We start from the raw sequence: 6807 nt of genomic DNA, 5'->3' as shown, positions 1-6807 counted from the left end.
GGACATAGTGGCTCACTCGTGTCCACGTGGCCCTATGAGGACGACCTGAACAGGGTGGTTTGGGACAGCTGGTCCAGGGAGGAGAGACTGGGTGTTGCCATTCTTCTCCCCATCACCAACAAGGGAGGCGGGCCCCCGCACAGTGGAGGCGGGCCCCGCCCACACCAAGCCACGCCCCTCCGTGCCTGGTAACCGGGTTTGTTAACAGAGCAAGATTGACCGTGACCCAATCAGACAGTCCTTCCTCCAAACCAGCACAGGCAACAGTCCCAAGGCACAGTCAGGTATCAGTCCAGTGGTTTTGCATTCTCTGATTTGATTCTTGGCCAGTTCTTGTTTTGTGTGTGTGTGTGTGTGTGTGTGTGTGTGTATGTATACACATTTCTTCCTTTTCTTCCTCTTATTTCTTCCCTTCTCTAGTCTGGTTATTCTGGTTGTTGATTTCTTTAAGCAGACACCTTTAATCTATTCTCTTTACACCTATTCTACACCTCCTTCTTTATCCCCCCCCTTCTCTCTCTCTCTCTCTCTCTGTCTCTCTGGATTAAGCCCTATAGTTTCTCTGATTCTCTGCCTGGTCATTTTTTTTCCTTTTCTTTTTCTTTTTCCCTGCCCCTGTAATTTCTCTCTTTGTATGGGATAAGACCTCTTCTACAACACCCCCCCCCCCCCTTTTTAAAAATTTTTTCCAGGGATACTTCAATGAACAAATAAAAGCACGTGTGGTGGCAATTCCAAACCACCACTGCAAGTAGGGAAATAAAGCAACCAGAGTCTCAACAACAGAAAGCATGAAACACACTCCAAAAACACCTCTGGAAGGGCCAGGCCCTGGACAGCGTTATGACCCCTTTTTAATATAGTAGTGCTCACAGGAGCAGGACTCATAACAAGCTATTAAAACACATAAGGGACAGTAAACCAGCCAATATGATGAAATGGAAGAATTCTCAAAAGAAATTTCAGGAAGAAATGACACCTAGAGAATTGCTCCAAACAGATATGAACAATATCACCGAGCAAGAATTTAGAATAATAATCATAAGATTAATAGCTGGGCTTGAAAAAAAGCATGGAAGATAGCAGAGAACCTATTGCTGCAGAGATCAAGGAACTAAGAAATAGTCACGACTAATTAAGAAATGTTGTAAATGAGGTGCAAAATAAACTAGATGCAGACAGCAGAGATGGAGGAGGGGGAGGGGAGATTAAGTGAAATAGAAGGTAAAATTATGGAAAATTATGAAGCTGAGAAAAAGAGAGATAAAATACTAGACCATGAAGGGGGAATTAGAGAACTAAGTGGTTCAATGAAATATAATAGTATCCATATCATAGGAGTTCCAGAAGAAGAAGAAGAAGAGAGAGAAGAAGGGGCAGAAGGTTTACTTGAACAAATTATAGCTGAGAATTTCCCTAATCGGGGGAAGGAAACAGACATCCAAATCCAGGAGGCACAGAGAACTCCCTTCAGATTGAACAAGAATAAATCTTCTCCATGGCATATCATAGTGAAACTGGCAAAATACAAAGATAAAGAGAGAAATCTGAAAGCAGCTAGGGACAAACGGGTATTAACCTACAATGGTAGACAAATCAGGGTAATAGCAGGCCTGTCCACTGAAACTTGGTAAGCCAGGGGGAGTGGCAGGAAATATTCCATGAGCTGAATAGGAAAAATATGCAGCCAAGAATCCTTTATCCAGTAAGGTTGTCATTCAGAAAAGGAGAGATAAAGGCTTTCCCAGACAAACAAAAACTGAAGGAGTTCATAACCACTAAACCAGCCCTGTAAGAGATCCTAAAGAGGATCTCTATCCACACTATCAGAGTGGAACGTTGCAAAGACTACAAAGGACCAGAGACATCACGACAAGCATGAAACCTACAGATAACACAATGACACCAAATCCATATCTTTCAATACTAACTCTGAATGTAAATGGACTAAGTGTTCCCATCAAAAGACATAGGGTATCAGAATAGATTAAAAAAAAAAACAACAAGACCCATCTATTTGCTGTCTACAAGAGACCCATTTTAGACCTGAGGACACCTTCAGATTGAAAGTGAGGGGATGGAGAACCATCTATCATGCTACTGGAAGTCAAAAGAAAGCTGGAGTAGCCATACCTCTATCAGAAAAACTAGACTTTAAATTGAAGACTGTAATAAGAGATGAAGAAGGGCATTGGATGATAATTACAGGGTCTCTCCATCAGGAAGAGCTAACAATTGTAAATGTTTATGCTCCCAATGTGAAACATCCAAATACATAAATCAATTCATCACAAACATAAGCAATCTTATTGATAGGAATACTGTAATTGTAGGGGACTTTTAACACTTCACTTACAGCAATGGGCAGATCATCTAGGCAAAAATCAATAAAGGAACAATGGCCTTGAATGGTACACTGGACCAGATGGACTTGACAGATATATTCAGAACTTTTTATCCAAAAGCAGCAGAATACACATTCTTCTCGAGCGCACATGGACCATTCTCCAAGATAGATCACATACTGGGTCACAAAACAGCCCTCAATAAATACAAAAGAATTGAGATCATCCCATGCATATTTTCAGATCACAATGCTATAAAACTTGAAATCAACCACAAAAAAAAATTTGGAAAGCTTCCAAATGCATGGAAGTTAAAGAACATCCTACTAAGGAATGAATGGGTCAACCAGGCAATTAAAGAAGAAATTAAAAAACATATGGAAGCAAATGAAAATGAAAATATGACAGTCCAAACACTTTGGGATGCAGCGAAGGCAGTCCTAAGAGGAAAATACATTGAAGTCCAGGCTTATCTCAAGAAACGAGAAAAATCCCAAACACAAAACCTATCTACACACCAAAAGGAACTAGAAGCAGAACAGCAAAGAAACCCCAAAGCCAGCAGCAGAAGAAAAACAATAAATATTAGAGCAGAAATAAACAATATAGAATCAAAAAAAACCCAGTAGGCAGATCAATGAATCTAAGAGCTGGTTTTTTGAAAAAATTAACAAAATTGATAAACCTATAGCCATACTTCGAGAGAGAGAGAGAGAGAGAGAGGACCCAAATAAAATCACGAATGAAAGAGGACAAATCACAACAAACATCACAGAAATGCAGACAATTATCAGGGAATGCCATGAAAAATTATAGGCCAACAATCTGGACAACCTGGAAGAAATGGACACATTCCTAGACACCTACACACTAGCAAAACTCAAACAGGAAGATATAGAAAATTTGAACAGATCCATAATCAGTAAAGAAATTGAATCAGTTATCAAAAGTCCCCCAAGAAATAAGAGTCCTGAGCCAGATGGCTCCCCGGGGGAATTTTACCAGACATGTAAAGCAGAGTTAATACCTATCCTTCTCAAGTTGTGCCAAAAAATAGAAACATAAAGAAAGCTTCCAGACTCACTCTGTGAAGCCAGCAGTACCTTGATTCCCAAACCAGACAGAGACCCCACTAAAAAGAGAATTACAGGCCAATATCCCTGATGAACACGGATGCAAAAAATCTCAACAAGATACTAGCAAGTTGAATTCAGCAGTATATCAAAAGGATTATTCACCACGATCAAGTGGGATTCATTCCTGGGCTGCAGGGCTGGTTCAATATTCGCAAATCAATCCATGTGATACATCACATTAATAGAAGAAAGGATAAGAACCATATGATCCTGTCAACCGATGCAGAAAAAGCATTTGACAAAATAACAGCATCCTTTCTTAATAAAAACCCTCAAGAAAGTCAGGACAGAAGGAACATACCTTAATATCATAAAAGCCATATACGAAGAGCCCGCAGCAAGTATCATCCTCAGTAAATGAGGATAAGCAGAAATAAACAGAATCCCCTGTCTCATGCATATTTGAAACTCTCTTTCTGGGGCGCCTGGGTGGCTCAGTCGGTTAAGCGGCCGACTTCGGCTCAGGTCATGATCTCGCGGTCTGTGAGTTTGAGCCCCACATCGGGGTCTGTGCTGACAGCTCAGAGCCTGGAGCCTGTTTCAGATTCTGTGTCTTCCTCTCTCTGACCCTCCCCTGTTCACGCTCTGTCTCTCTCTGTCTCAAAAATAAATAAACGTTAAAAAAAAAAATTAAAAAAAAAAAAAAGAAACTCTCTTTCTATAGCCTTGTTACTCGAAAGAGAGCTTGAATGTCGATTTTGCAAAGTCTGATGTGAGTTCGATTCCCCCGCCCTGTAACTTAGGTCAGTTTTTTGTCTGGTGTCTCTGAGGGATTTTTCTTTTGAAGTTTGAGCGTATTTCTATGGTCTGTCTCAGAGTTGACCTGCTGCAACTCAGTTCTCCGGCTACATAGTCTGCCCTTTCAATATGTGATATGTTTTCTTTTATTTATAGGAAGTTATTTGGGTTACAATTTTATATGTTATAATTTGAAACACAATTTCTGTTCCATTGTCTTGTTCGTCTTTTGTAGGGACTCTAATTACAGATAAATTGTGCCTTCCATTTAAGCACTTTCTCTCTGACACACTTCTTATGCTATCTCCTTTTCTTTCTTTCTTTCTTTTTGAATATGTTCCTGCTCATTTTTAGTGCCCTTTATTAAGTTTTCACCTATAATTAATCATTTTTGGCCACCTCATTTGGCCCTCATAATTGGTAGGGTTTTACCTTTCCCTTCTTTTTATGTCCTGAATTCAATGAACTCTCATCATTTTTCTCTTTGCATTTTGCCCATTTTGATCCTCGCCTTTTGAATTTCATATTCAAAATGTTTTGCACAAGCTCCAATTCTCATATGGGAACAGTTAATTCAGGTTGGAGTAGATGTTACAGTTCTTTTCTGATACTTTATTGATTGTTTGGGGAATGGGCAGGTAGTTTCCACTGAATGAATTATTTAAAAAATCATCATCTGTTTTATTTGTATTTATTTATTTATTTATTTATTTAGAAAGAGAGAGAGAGAGAGAGTGAGAGAGACAGAGCATGAGCAGGGGAGGGGCAGAGAGAGAGAGGGGGAGAGAGAATATTAAGCAGGCTCCATGCTCAAACCCAATACTGGGCTCGATCCCACAACCACAAGATCATGACCTACAGATATCAACAGTCCGACGCTCAATCCACTGAGCCACCCGTGTGCCCCTCTGTTTCATTTCTTTTTTCTTTTATTTAAAATTTTTTTAACGTTTTCATTTTATATTTGAGAGAAAGGGAGACTGAGCACGAGCAGGGGAGGGGCAGAGAGAGAGGGAGACACAGAATCCGAAGGAGGTTCCAGCCTCCGAGCTGTCAGCACCGAGCCCGACGCGAGGCTCGAACTCCCGAACCATGCATGAGATCATGACCTGAGCCGAAGTCGGACACCAAACTGACTGAGCCACCCAGGCGCCCCTCTGTTTCATTTCTATAATCCGTGTAAATATATATGATGCTTACTGACATCTCTATGTTTCTGATAAGGGGCCTGGATTGTCTAAGGGTGATTTATAAGATTTCTAGTTTGAGAACATTCTCTTTTTATCAGTGTGGCAAAGTATGGTTTCTTTATTTAGTGGCTTTTGGGGGAAGATTTAGTGGTTGAAGGAAGTGTGTATTTTTTACTAAAAAGGTTTTTATCCTTGAGGGATCCTATGTTTCCCCTTGTGCTATAATGTCTCATTCCCATCCAGTGTCCAAAGGTATTTCCCTCTATACTTTTTACATTCTCTCTAAACTTTTCCTCCCCCACAGTGTTCCTTTCTCAAGACCTTCCTTATCAAGTCGTACGTGCACGCTGAAATCCCCTCTCTACGGTGGGTTCTAACCACTCAGACCTCTTCTTCCGCACATTCGCAATGAGGCTGGCCTGTGACTGTTGGGGATTTGGGATTGATCTTAGGCTTGCCTCTCAGTCTTTTCTTTTTCTCACAGATGTCCCTGGGCTCCACTTCCTGCCTGAGTGTGGGAGCAGCGGTAGAGATAAACTGCTAGATTTAGTGTTGGTTTCTCTGCCTTGAGGCAATTTGAAATTTGGATGTTCTCTGTATTCTAGTTCAACTGAGGACGTGGGTTATAGTTTCACTGGTGTTTCTTGCTCTCGTTGTTATTGTTCTTCTTCTTCTGGATATACTGCGATATTCACTCTTATGAAGTTGCCATTTCTTTGGCTACTGTATCCTTTCTTTTCAAATGAAAAGATATTCATCAGTTCACAGCTTATAGCATTCAAATATATAGGAATATAGCACCATTTTTTCTTTTCCCTATAGGGGTTTACATAGAGCCTAGAGCTGGAGTTGGCAAAACTTTTCTTTTTTTCTTTTTTAAGTGTATTGAATTTTGAGAGAGACAGAGACAGCATGAGTGGGGGAGGGGCAGGTGTGTTATACTAAAAAAAATTGTGTCAAGTCACTTCGTCTGGGGGTGGTTCATTTATGACAATAGGCAACTGGTTACAGCCCATTAGAATAGATATATTCATAGTATGTTTATATTTACACCCTAGACCCTTGAGCAGCAGAGGTTTGAACTATATGGGTCTACTTATATGTGGATTTTTAAAAAGTAAATACAATATGCTACTATAAATTTATTTTCTTTTCCTTATGATTTTCTTTTTTTTTCTTTTTTTTTTTTTAAAGTTTATTTATTTTGGGGAGAGAGAGAGACAGAGCACGAACGGGGTGGGGGGGCAGAGAGAGAGGGAAACACAGAATTGGAAGCAGGCTCCAGGCTCTGAACCATCAGCCCAGAGCCTGGCGCGGGGCTCGAACTCACGGACTGCAAGATCGTGACCTGAGCTGAAGTCGGACGCTTAACCGACTGAGCCACCCAGGCGCCCCTCC

Source organism: Panthera leo, chromosome F2 (assembly GCF_018350215.1).
Source record: "Panthera leo isolate Ple1 chromosome F2, P.leo_Ple1_pat1.1, whole genome shotgun sequence".
NCBI classification, from domain to species: Eukaryota; Metazoa; Chordata; class Mammalia; order Carnivora; family Felidae; genus Panthera; species Panthera leo.
Note: the sequence above shows the minus strand (reverse complement) of the source record.